The 13,021-nt window shown below is 31.2% G+C and overlaps 2 long non-coding RNA genes across 2 annotated transcripts in view; both read left to right on the top strand.

Moving 5' to 3' along the window:
• The window catches only part of LOC147812722 (uncharacterized), a 37,375-nt gene extending 30,742 nt beyond the window's left edge, over positions 1-6,633 (top strand). Inside the window, exon 6 of the long non-coding RNA XR_015432254.1 lies at positions 6,412-6,633. This is a non-coding gene — a long non-coding RNA (uncharacterized LOC147812722). The remainder of the gene's footprint in view (positions 1-6,411) is intronic.
• Positions 6,634-6,737: 104 nt separating this feature from the next.
• LOC122272915 (uncharacterized) overlaps positions 6,738-13,021 on the top strand; it is a 38,749-nt gene continuing 32,465 nt past the window's right edge. Inside the window, exon 1 of the long non-coding RNA XR_015432253.1 lies at positions 6,738-6,829. This is a non-coding gene — a long non-coding RNA (uncharacterized LOC122272915). The remainder of the gene's footprint in view (positions 6,830-13,021) is intronic.

The raw sequence follows: 13,021 nt of genomic DNA, 5'->3' as shown, positions 1-13,021 counted from the left end.
ATGTTGCATATCAGGAAAATGCTCGATATGCCTTATTTGTCATCGATTCAAAAAACTGTGCTATTTTTAGAATCATCATCTCATGCCATTCGACTTTGAAATTTCAAATATAAAATGCAAAAATTAATACAAGAATGCATAAGCTGGAATAATAAAAAAGGGAGAAGAGAAATTATCTCATGAGAGGAATGTCAAAGTTAAAAAAGTATTGTAAAAACAATTGTTCTCTTGTTTCATTAGGGGGTATTTTAAACCTACATTTCCCTTTCTTTTAATTTTATAAATTATACTGAGGGGGAGGAACCCTCTCATATTAAGTTGAAGACAACTATGACAACAATAAACTTAAACATTTATTTAACAACTGAACATAACAAGCTAAAAACAGAAACATAAAAATTAAGTAAGACTGTGTGGGATAGAGACTGAGTAAAGTTCGAAGCTCCTTAAATACTGAGGCAGTTCCAAGGTTGCCGATCGTGTGTTTGTAATCCCGTTGATTCTTTTGGCGCATACGCACCATGCCTGGCGCCACATCACTCCCCACCGGAGTTTCATAGTCGTCAGATTCTGAAACGAACTCTTCTACCATACCGAGTAACGTACTTCTTTGGGTCCGGTACCTTTTCTGGCAAAGGAGACTCGGTAGTTGTAGTTGAAGAAAGGTCAGACTGGCAAGGAGAATCATCGTGGAATAAAGTATGGGGCTCGTCCACTGGCAAATACGCTGGTTTCAACCTGTCAATAGAAATCCACTTTTTCTTCGTAGAGATCTGCAAAAGATAGATTTTAGATTTTTTTTTAAGAACTGAATATGGACCATCATACGGAGGTTGTAATGGTCTCCGTACGGCGTCATGTCGCACGAACACATGCGTACAAGTCTGAAGATCTTTTGGTACATAAACGACTCGTTTGTCATGCCAAACAGAAGCTACAGGCTTGACCTCACTAAATGCCTTACGCAACTGGGAAATCAATTCAGACTGCGAGATGTCATTTCTCGAGTTAGTAAAGAACTCTCCGGGAACTCTCAATGTTTGTCCATAGACTAACTCAGCAGAAGAGAAGTTCCAATCCTTCCGAACAGCAGTCCTCAAACCCAGGAGAACTAGTGGCAAATTATCAAGCCAAGAATCTGTAGTATAGCACATAAGGGCTGCTTTTAATGTTCTATGAACACGTTCAATCATCCCATTGGCCTTAGGATTGTATGCAGTCGTACGAATAATTTCAACACCCAGAATTTGTGCTAATTTCTTGAAAGTGAAGGAATCCAGTTGTCTTCCCTGATCATTTGAAATTCTAACAGGAGCACCAAACCGTGAAACCCAATTAAAAATCACTGCTCGTGCTACTGTATTTGCCGTGATATCTTGTAGAGGTACCACCTCAACCCATCGTGTAAACCGATCAATTAAAGTTAAGCAGTACTTATATCCTCGACACACCGGTAATGGGCCAATCAGGTCCAAATGCACGTGCTGGAACCTAGCATTAGGCACAGGAATTTTACCCAATGGTGATATAACGTGTCGATGTATTTTAGCCTTTTGGCAACTTAAACAAGTGCGACACCACTGAACAATGTCTTTTCGAATTGAAGGCCAAACATATGTACTACATAACTGTCTTAAAGTAGATCGGGCACTGATGTGTGCAAGGTTATGTACAGAATCGAAAATCATTTTTCGAAATTTCATGGGTACATACAAACGAGCACTAGGTTGGGAGACATCAAAATACAAATTTACATCAGAATTAGGCAAAACAATTAATTTAAATTTAAGATTAGTAACATCTGGATTTTTTAAATATACCTGCAATTCCTCATCAGTCAACTGCTCAGCTGCAATTTGCACATAATCAATTTTGTCAGGAAAAGCAATTTCTTCTACTCTTGACAAAGCGTCTGCCACTAAGTTTTCTGCGCCTGCTAAATATCGTAAGTCGCAAGTAAACTGTGATATAAATTCTAATTGTCGTAAACGTCTAGGAGAGCACTTTTCAAAACTTTGGGCAAAGGCGTGTGTCAAAGGTTTGTGATCAGTTATAACATGAAATACCCTTCCTTCCAACATATAACGAAAATGAATTATTGACAAATAAATCGCCAAAAGTTCTTTGTCATAAACAGAATATTTAACTTGGGCATTATTTAACTTTTTGGAGAAAAAGGATAAAGGTATATAACCAGATCCAGTTTTTTCATGTAAGGCGCCTGCTACTGCAATGTCACTAGCGTCCGTAAACAGCACTAACTGGCAATCAGGTGCTGGGTGAGATAACTGAGTAATGTTTACAATACTTTCTTTGCATTTTTCGAAAGAATTTTCTAACTCTGCAGTCCAGTTAATAGTTTTACTATCGCCTTTTTTACTACCCCCAAGTAAAGCGTTTAACGGGGCATGCAATTCTGCCGCTTTGGGAATAAATCTCCTATAGAAATTTAAACACCCAAGAAACCTGCGTAAATCTTTTAGAGTTTTGGGTTTAGAATAGTTAACAATTGCATCTACTTTATGTGGTAAGGGTTTAACACCATGCTCATTTACTAAATGTCCAAGGAAGGGTACTTCAAAAGATCCAAAAATACACTTAGAAGCATTAATTGTTAAACCATACTGTTTTAAACGTTCAAATATTAAACGTAAGTGATACAAATGTTCAGTCTCGTTAGCACTTGCCACGAGAATATCATCAATATAAGCAAATACAAAATCTAAACCATATAAAACTTCGTTAATAAAACGTTGGAAGGTTTGAGGTGCATTTACACAAACCGTAAGGCAGATACAAAAATTCAAATAACCCAAAAGGTGTTATAACTGCAGTTTTCTCAATGTCTTGTTCTGCTACGGGAATTTGATTATATGCTTTAACAAAATCTATAATACTAAATATTTTCTTGCCAAACAGATTTTGAGAAAAATCCTGCAAATTTGGTAAAGGATATTTATCAGGCCGAGTACAGGCGTTTAAAGCTCTGTAATCGCCGGTAGGTCGCCAATCAGAGTTACTTTTTGGGACCATGTGTAGGGCGCTGGCCCAAGGACTTTTGGATGGCCTACAAATACCATGTTGCAGCATGAAATCAAATTCAGATTTGGCAGCTTGAAGTTTAACAGAATTCAATCTGCGAACTTTTGAAGCGACCGGAGGACCAATCGTGTTAATATAATGCACTGTATCGTGCTTAATTTTAAGATAATTAGGTCTAACTCTAGTAATTTCAGAAAATTCCTGAATTAAATCGTGATATTTGGTATTGCCAAATATTGTTTTAACACTTTGGATTGAGGATGGAAAGATTTTACCTTGATGAGCCAAAGACGTTTTCGTATCAATTAATTTCTTATTTTTAAGATCGATTAACAACTCAAAATGTCGTAAGAAATCCGCGCCTAAAATTGGTTTTGAAACATTCGCAATTATAAATGCAAAATCAAATTTTCGATGTAAACCAAAATCTAGCGACATAAGTTTAACACCAAATGTTTTAATAGCAGTGCCGTTAGCAGCATGCAACACATAATTTGATGTTGGCCTGCAACCTTTAAATGTTATAGGCAATAAACTTACATCAGATCCGCTATCGACCAAGAACATTAACTTAGTTTTGCGATCAGAAACAAAAAGTCGGTGGCTAAATTTTAAATTCTCACTACTATTAACCACCGGACTAATAGTAGAGCTCATCAGTTTAAATTAAAATTGCAAGGCTCAATACATTTGTGTGCTTTTTTAGCATACTTCCTATGATACCAACACATTTCCGTTTCGGCAGTTTGACTCTCTGCTTCACCTTTAGAAGTGTGAGAAAAACTTTTCGAAACATTTGATTTGGAGCGCAAACGACTACGGGATAGACTTCGGTATCTACGCATAGATTTTATTTCGTTTTTCAACTCTGCCAAATCCGTAGACATTTGAGCTATTTTTTCCATAAGTGAATCTCTATTTACAACTTCATTACAACTTGAAGTTGCAGAAAAACTAGTTACTTCAGAAACCTTATCTGCCAAAGTTGACAAAGTGTCTAAACCTTCCGTACTAACACTTAAAATAGACTGAATAGATGAGGGTAAATGAGATAGCCAAATAGATTTAATAACCTCATTTGAAAAATTAGATCCTGCTAATTCTCGCATATGTCGCAACAAGGCAGACGGCTTAGAATCCCCCAATGCAAGGTCCTGAAGTAAAGTTTGAATTCTTTTACTCTCGGACAAGGAAAATTCTGCAATAAGTCTATCCTTAACGGCAGTGTAAGGCTTTTCCAAATTTGGGTTTCTGACCAAGTCCGCAATTACTTGCATAATATTCTGATCAAGAACAGAGATTAAACAGCAATACATAGTAGATTCAGAAGTAATCCCTGATAATTTAAAATTAGCCTCAATCTGCGTAAAATATAGACTTGGATTATCAATCCAAAATCCAGGTAAGCGAAGGCCAATCTTATGAATTTCAGTTTCAGTTCCCGTTTTATCTTTATCAGCCATGTTAACACAAAACTAAGCAACTAGTTAAAGATTCACTCATGAAAATTTTCAAACTGAACTAGTTGTATATATATACATTAGAACAATTCAATAACTAGAGAATATATGGAAATATTCACAATAAAAATAAGTATTTACATGACTAAGAATGATTCAAAACTACAAATATTATACTAAGAAATATATACAACAGCATTTAAAGTTCGTATATTCAAATTCAATAACTACTAATTAAAGTCTCTTACAATAATGTTTAAAAATTTCAGTCTAACATTATACAATAAAAAGATATTACTATACATTAAGTTTAAATTTTAAGTAGTGCAAAGCAAAGCAGTTGACCAAATAAGAGAGGAAATTGTACATTACCAAATTCAAGCAGTTATTCCAAATTGTAAAACAACGGATAATAGCGTATCCAAAAACATAATAAACACAAGGGTCACCAATTGAGGGGGAGGAACCCTCTCATATTAAGTTGAAGACAACTATGACAACAATAAACTTAAACATTTATTTAACAACTGAACATAACAAGCTAAAAACAGAAACATAAAAATTAAGTAAGACTGTGTGGGATAGAGACTGAGTAAAGTTCGAAGCTCCTTAAATACTGAGGCAGTTCCAAGGTTGCCGATCGTGTGTTTGTAATCCCGTTGATTCTTTTGGCGCATACGCACCATGCCTGGCGCCACAATACTTTGTAATAAACTAATGAAATGAGTGCGTAAATAACATCCATTCTTTTACTGCAAACCAAGTTTACTTAGTATCATTCGCAAATCTTATGAAGAGCAAATTCTAGGGTTCCCATGTAGGGTAGTAGGATAGTTTATGCATGATTAATAGTTTTAAGAGTGGACTCATATAAGTAATTAGCTAATTTCTTTAAGAATTCTAAATTTAAAAATTGCTTGTTATTTAAAAAATGTTACATCTAAAATTTCGAAATTAAATATTGAATGTTGTGGTTTTGTATATTGTTGGACATTTACTAAGGAATGTTGTTACTGGAATGTTGTAACATTTCAATTTTATCGAAAAGAAATATCGTGAATTTTACAAAAACTTGCGATTTTGCATCAAAATCGAAATCTTTTTCGGGTCCTCCAAATTTTTTTTGCTGGAACTTATTTTTTTCTTTCCCTTACCTAAGAGACTCGAACTGAGGGGTAAAAGTAATTAGCCCTACAACTCTTCATAAATTTATAATGACTTAAGTAAATTTGGTTTTAGTTCAAAATTTTCATACAAATGACGTTAAAACAGCTTTAAAAAATGTCAGATAGGAAGTTCAACCTTCAGATTCTAAAATCTTGGAAAATCGTAAATAATTTATTAATAGATTCAAATTTTACCTTTAAAGGAGAGTAAAAAATGGAAGGAAAAAAAAACAATCTGTTTTCTTTACCCAGAAAGCAGCCTCAAAAATTCTCCTCTTGGTGCGTTGCAACGGAGAAACACGTTTCGCAGTCTTGCCATGCATTTAATTTTTTTGAGGTTGTTTTTAATTGTTTCACCTTATGACAAGGTAATTTGGCATTCTTTTAAACTTTCACCATATATATAAATCTTTATCGTGACCCAATTTTGTCGAAATTTTGTCGACCCTCGATTTCAAGGGTCAGGATTCCAAATATGTAAATATATATATATATGTTTATTCAGAGAAAGTACGTTTTTGTGTCTGATTTCGTTACTTGATTAATAGTTAGCTCTAATTAGTATATTTGAAGTAACCCCCGGAACCATTAAGTTTAACACTTAGTTTGTGAAAATCCGATCATTAGAACGAAAGTTATTCAGGGTGATATCTTTTTTTCCAGACTGTTCAATCTGCATCATCTCTGATGATAAATACTTGGGTAATGTGTCCACTTAATAATACTTACTTTTATTTTACAAGGACGCATACCACCTCAACGATCCTCACCACATGATGAAGGGGTAAAAAGGGTCACTTGCACCCCCCGACCTCAGGCACCCCGGCCACCTGAAACGACTGCGACTCCATAGCAGTAGACGACTTTAGTCTTTGTCCTAAGGGGAGTTCAATAAATAGACAAACTATAAAGTTGCTGTCGTTTCTACCTGTTCCCGTGATCCTTCGCACATAGCACGCATTCGTTTTTTTAAAATGTAAGTGTCGTTAATTTTTCAATAAATTTTTATTAAATTTTGTGATTTGAAATGCTGATTACCACATTTGTTCTCTTATAATTTTCTTTTCAATTTTTACAGAACAAGTTGTAGCCTTTTTTTTTCCTGATATGGAAGAGCGATGACGTTGATTTAGGTGCATAGTGGGATAAACCATAATTCAGGTACGAATTTCATTCTCATGTTCCATGCTTAATTTTATGATTACCTGTTTCGATCAAAAATTAAATTCAAGTTTCACTTCTCAATAATGATTAAAAAACAATTCTAGTTTTTTTTCTAGTTGCAACAACACTATTTATAGTTTCTTTTTTATGAAAAAAATAAAAGAAACTCTTAACGTTGCAACCTGTTCTTTTTGCTGGCTTTTTTTCTTCTCAAAATTGTAGATTTTAAAACACAAGGTACATATTTTTTTAAACACAATCTTTTCCATTTTCATTAATTTAAAAAAAACTTTTTTTTTTGTCCAAATAATTATTCGAAAAAAAAATCATTTATAAAATTGCGTTACTTTTATAACCTTTTATGAGAATTCTACCAGTGATACTTACAAACAGAAAAATTTTCTGGCAATTTTTAAAATTTTTTAAATTTTAATAAAAATTACAGGAAATCGGTAACTTTTATTTGATCACCAAAAAATTGGCCAGCACAAGATTTCGCTGTTTTTTGACAAAATAATCAAAAGTTTGAATTTATTATCGAATTTCGAAAATCGATATCACAATAAATAAATCGTTATCTCTCCACAAAAAAGATATAATAATATTTAAAAACTATAATAATTAATATATTAAAAGGTATAATTACTAGTGGGCTGCGACCCCTGCACGCTAACGCTCGCCAACCCCCGAAAATTGCAACGCTTTCTTATATGGTTTGCTTCGCAAACCAATCTCGCTTCGCTCGCTACTAACTTAGGTATACATTGCAAATGCACAAAATTCTAAGAATTCCAAACAATCATTCAAATCCATATAAGAACTTTTTTTTAAAAAAAAATTACATCTTTTTAGTAAATACTATGTCATTAAAATAAATTTGAATTCAAATAAATGACATGTTATTCGTTAAACCTATTAGAAATGTGCTACAGTATAATTCGTGATATAAATCAAAAATCGTCAAATAAATTCGTAATATTCGCTTTCTGCAAAATACCAAAATGGAGATCTATCGACAAAGACTACTCACTTCTGCCTAGCTTAATAGTATGAGATTGCCACAGTTGATGCTCTCTGGTTATTTCAGTTTCCGTTTTTAAAAGCGCTATATGTTGAGCCACCTCAGCTAGATTTGGCATGTGACATTTTTAGCGGCAATCATTGGTCGATTTTCTAGCGTTGCCATTCGGGGAGTTGTAATGAGGCTTTTTTTGTCGCCGTGTAAGAGATATAGTAACGTAAACAAAACAAAGCAAACGTTGCCACCGGCGGAAAAGAAATACAGCCAATATTTGGGAGCCACGTAAGAGAGTTATATATATTAGATAATATTCGAAATTAATTTTAGCTGAACGAAAGAAATAAAAACAGAAATTTTAATTTCTTGGATCCAAATTTAAGCCCAACTCACGACATTGTTAACCCATATAAGATATTCGCTTTCCCATTTGTTAAGAAAGTTTTGAATTGAAAAAAATTTAACAGTGCTTTCATTTAGAAAACACTTTATTTTTACTTCCAAAAAATAGCCCAGAATAGGAAATTATTAACGCATATTAATTTGAATAAAATTTATGTTATCCCATCCGCAAAATGATCTTACCTAACAAGAGCAAACTATAAAGCTTTTTGTCCTTGAAATGACAAATTTGAATTTTGCCTTCAAATGTTAGTCCCCATGGTAATAAACCTTTATCCGTGTCTTCAAAATGTTCGTCTATTGTAAACAGTCGTTAACAAGGTAGCAATAAAAGTTGACATTTTCTAAAAAATTCCAAGGATTTTATTTAAAAAAAAGTCTTTTATTTAAAAGCAAACTTTTATTGGCATTTTTTTTTTCAATTATTCACCATATTCTAAGCCTATGCGTATAAACAAATTTTCTATTGTGTTTAAATTGAATTTATTGATTACTATTGATTAAAAGCTATAAATAAAAAATTTTATGTTACAATAATGCACCAGACGTCTAATGCTGTTGCTGCCAGTAATAATATGCTATAACAGATAATGTGACAGAAACAATCACTTACTTACCTACTACAAGTTGTATAATGATACAATGATAAAAAAAAAATATTTTCATGTCTTCAAGCTTCAGAATTTTTTATTTTGATTGAAGCTAAACTTGGTTTTTTGAAATATGTGAATAATTTAAGTTTTTATTCATTTATATACATCAAGTACAGTGCTCAAAAAAATATTGAATCACTCTGAATAACTTTTTCTCCCAATGATCGGATTTTGAACAGATTTGTACGCACGATATTTAAAATTACCTAATTAGACACAAAATTGTACTTTCTTTGAATAAGCATACCTTTTTTTTTTAACGGATTTGAATTTCTGACCCTCAAAAATACAGGGGGGGGGGCGCAGTCTTCCGCAATATAAAAATAAATTAATATTAAGATTAGAAATTTTTAGTGCGCAAATAAATTTTAGTAATATAATTGATATTTACCTACGCAATTTTTTTTTAAATTTCTAGCTGAAGTTATTAATTTTTATTTCTTAATGGTACTTAACACAAATAGTTAAAATGTTAGTAATATCAGGGGTCTGTTTAGAAGAAATTTGGGTCCGTTAACGGACCCTTCACAAAATATCTTTTCATTAAAATATTTTAACTTAAAAAGGGACCCTTCACAAAATGATTTTTCTTTTAAACGGACCCTTCACAAATTTGTTTATCTTCATTATTGTTTTCTTAATTGAATAAACCCTTCCCAGGGCAGAAAACAAGAAAGATGGATGTAAACGAATTGAGTTTTGTCTTCGGCAGTCGATTCTTCCATTATTCGTTCGAAATGAATATTCTGTGTTCAGCAGTATAGGCTAAATATGAAATATTTGTAAGTTGCATCTCTAATTTAGAAGCAGCAAATGTTGTTTATTTTTGAAAATTTAGTTTTTTTTTTCATTATAATTTTCCACTGCTGAGCATAATCTTGTATCTATTTACAATTTAAAAACTCCTTGAAAAAGTTTTTTGCAATAGCCGGACCCTATTTGCACAAATTCATGAAAACAAGACCCTGTGGTTGAAAGAATGTGAGTAATTTTTTCATAATTTAACAAAAACCCGACCTTTCACAAAATGTCTGGACAGACCCCTGAATATATAGCGATGCTTTTTGTTGTTGCTGCAATTGATCCAATTTACTTTAAAATCAGCCTAAAACCAGTCATTACACATTATATGTGTATACATTACATATTACTAAAAACATATTACAGTTACGTTCTAATCCACACTGTCTGTTGATTCGCATCGTTCCTGATTAAATATTTTTCAAAAATTGTGCTGAATCTTTTTATCAGGAATTTTCCATAAAACTCTAAGGTTTGTCAAAAACACTAATAAGAATATATTTGGTTGCAAAAGTTTGGAAATCGATTATTATAATTTCAAGCAGTTTAAAATTTACTTCTGTTTCCCCTATAAACTAACAATTTTGAAATCATGCCATGTAATGTACAATGCCCTGATATATCACCCTGAATAACTTCCGTTCCAATTATCTGATTCGTTTCTCAATCTTAATGGTTCCCATGGGGTGACCTCAAATATACTACTTATTTATAACCGCTAATAAAGTAACGAAATTAGACACAAAAAAGTATTTTCTCTGAATATGCATATTTTTTTTACATATTTTTTTTACATATTTCGATTCTTAACCTTCATTATATCACTGTAGCAATAGTAGCAATCTGAGAAATATGGTCCCCATAGTTTCGTGACGAGAGCTATCCGAAGTTCAGACACCTTAGTGTTAATTTCACTTTTTGCGTTTTTAGTCATATTTTTAAAACTAATTACTCAATGCAGAAAAAAAATTACACGCACTCATTAAACCTGCTTACTAAAAGTTAATTTTATGCAAAAAGTAATTTTAAATAATTATTTATTATTTCTTATTATTTAATTTGATTGTGGGTGAAAAAAATTTTGAACTATTAGGTGTAGATGCTTTTCTAAAACCATATTTATCTACATATATTTATCTACATATTTATATACATATTATCTAAAACCATATTTATCTACATATATTTACGGCTATTTTTACTTAGTAGTAGCCTAGAAAAATTAATTATTTTTAAAAAAATAAGTTGTCGACAACAAAGAAATATTTAAAAGGGACAATTAAATGGTGTTAACTAAAAAGAACTTGACTTACACACGAGTAGCGTAAAGTTTCTTTCTTATTTTTTTCGCTAATAACGAATTGCTAATGAGTTTTTTTTAATTATAAAATACTATTTTTCTTTTTAGTTTCCTAAAAGTTGATTCGCAAATTATTAAAGGGATCTGAATAAAACATTTTATTGAATAAAAAACTTTTATTCGAGGAATTTCTAGTTTTGTAAAAGCATATTTCTGATAGAATGTGATTATACATGGGCTTTTTTCTAATTTTGTTTTTTTAGTTTGTTCTTTCAATTACTGATACAATTTCAATAATGTACATACGCATGCATAGATATGGAATCATATATTCATCAATTTCTTCAATGCGTACTTAATTATTAATACGAATACGTAGTCAACATTTTTAAGCACTTTAAAATTTCTCAACATCTTATATATTGTCTTAATTACATGTCCACGCGTGTTTCGCAGAACTATTTTACCAACTATATAATTAAACTTTAACATTTCTCAAAATCTTATTCCTTACGCTTCCGCGTTTATTATTTTTTCAATAATTCACTAATCATTTTTTTTAGTACTTTAATTTAGGTTTTGCCTTTAAAGTAAAAATTCTTTTTAAAATATTGTCAAGATTTTTTATGAAAAAATTTTTTTTGAAATTTCTGCCATCTAGCTGAGAATTAAATCTTGTTAAGAAATTAAAAAACATTCTGCTGTTTAAATTTATTCGATGCAAAACAGCTGATTATTTACTATAAGTATGCTATGTTTTTTAAAAATTTTGAGATATTTATTGATTGTCTTTTTTATTGTTTCTTATTTATGTAAGTAATGAAAAGTAAATGCATATGTGTGCACAGCAAAAAAAACTCTACTAAATACTGCTTTATTTTTTTAAATGAACAAAAATTATGGACATGCAATTTTATAATTGACGTTTAAACTTATTTTCGCCCATTAACTTTTAGAATGTTGCCCTTTTAAAAAGGTTAATATTAAAAAACTTTGCTTGAAAAAGCAGTTAATATTATTTCCCAACTTATCACAGTTCAAAGAAAAATATTGTTATATCAGGAAAAGGCTCAGTATGCCTTATTTTATTAAACAGCAAATACTAAGAATAGAAACTTGTAGAAAATATATACGTGGCAATTGTAGGATATCAATGCTTGTTTTAGAATCATCATCTCAAACAATTGCTCTTTTTATAACTTTGTAACTCCCTAATACTAAAATAAGATATTTAAGAGATTTTTGGATAACAAATTATTTCGTAGCTGTAATAAATATGTTCAACAAATAGTATTGATATACTTTTTTTAGAAATTATAAATAGAAAAGGTTCTTTTATTTTGCCGTTAAGAGACAAGAATGTTAATGTTTCTTTTATGCTCAATTGAAACTTGAGAATGATTTAATTAACCCCAGAATTGAAATCTGTTTGGACATAACATTTATTTGCTTGAAACAGTCAGAAACAATTAAACTTATTAAAATTATCAAAAATTAAACTTATCCCTTTATTTTGTTCAGAGAGGCAGGAAAGATGAGGAAAAATAGTGAAAACCCCATCATACTTTGAGTATCATATTTTGAGTATTAATCATATAACTTGACTAATTTAAGGTAAAAAATAAAATAAAGGGTAAAGTATAAACACTATTGAAGTACGTCCTTATAATTAATATACACTAAAACATTTCTACAATAGATTTTGGATCGATGAATAAAAGCTATATTTTGCAAGAATTTCGAATAGGGCGGAGACGTTAACTTGTTCGAAATAATTGATTTCGTAACTACTTAATTTTGATTCCAGAGGAGAGGGGTCATTTCAAATTTCAATTATAGACGGAATTGTTTAACATTCTAAAGAATGTTTTTCAGAGCATCAGTCAAAAATAAATAAATAATTAAATAAGAAATAAAAATGCATTGCTTTGATTTTTTTAAGAAAGTCGTGTCGAATTATGTATTCTTTTGCATTTTATTCAATCTAAAAGCCATAACCATTATTTAACGTAAAA

Source organism: Parasteatoda tepidariorum, chromosome 3, assembly GCF_982258835.1.
Source record: "Parasteatoda tepidariorum strain Cologne lab strain chromosome 3, Ptep-v5.0, whole genome shotgun sequence".
Classification (NCBI taxonomy): Eukaryota; Metazoa; Arthropoda; class Arachnida; order Araneae; family Theridiidae; genus Parasteatoda; species Parasteatoda tepidariorum.
The sequence above is the reverse complement of the archived record's forward strand: the minus strand, read 5'-3'. Positions and strand labels throughout refer to the sequence as shown.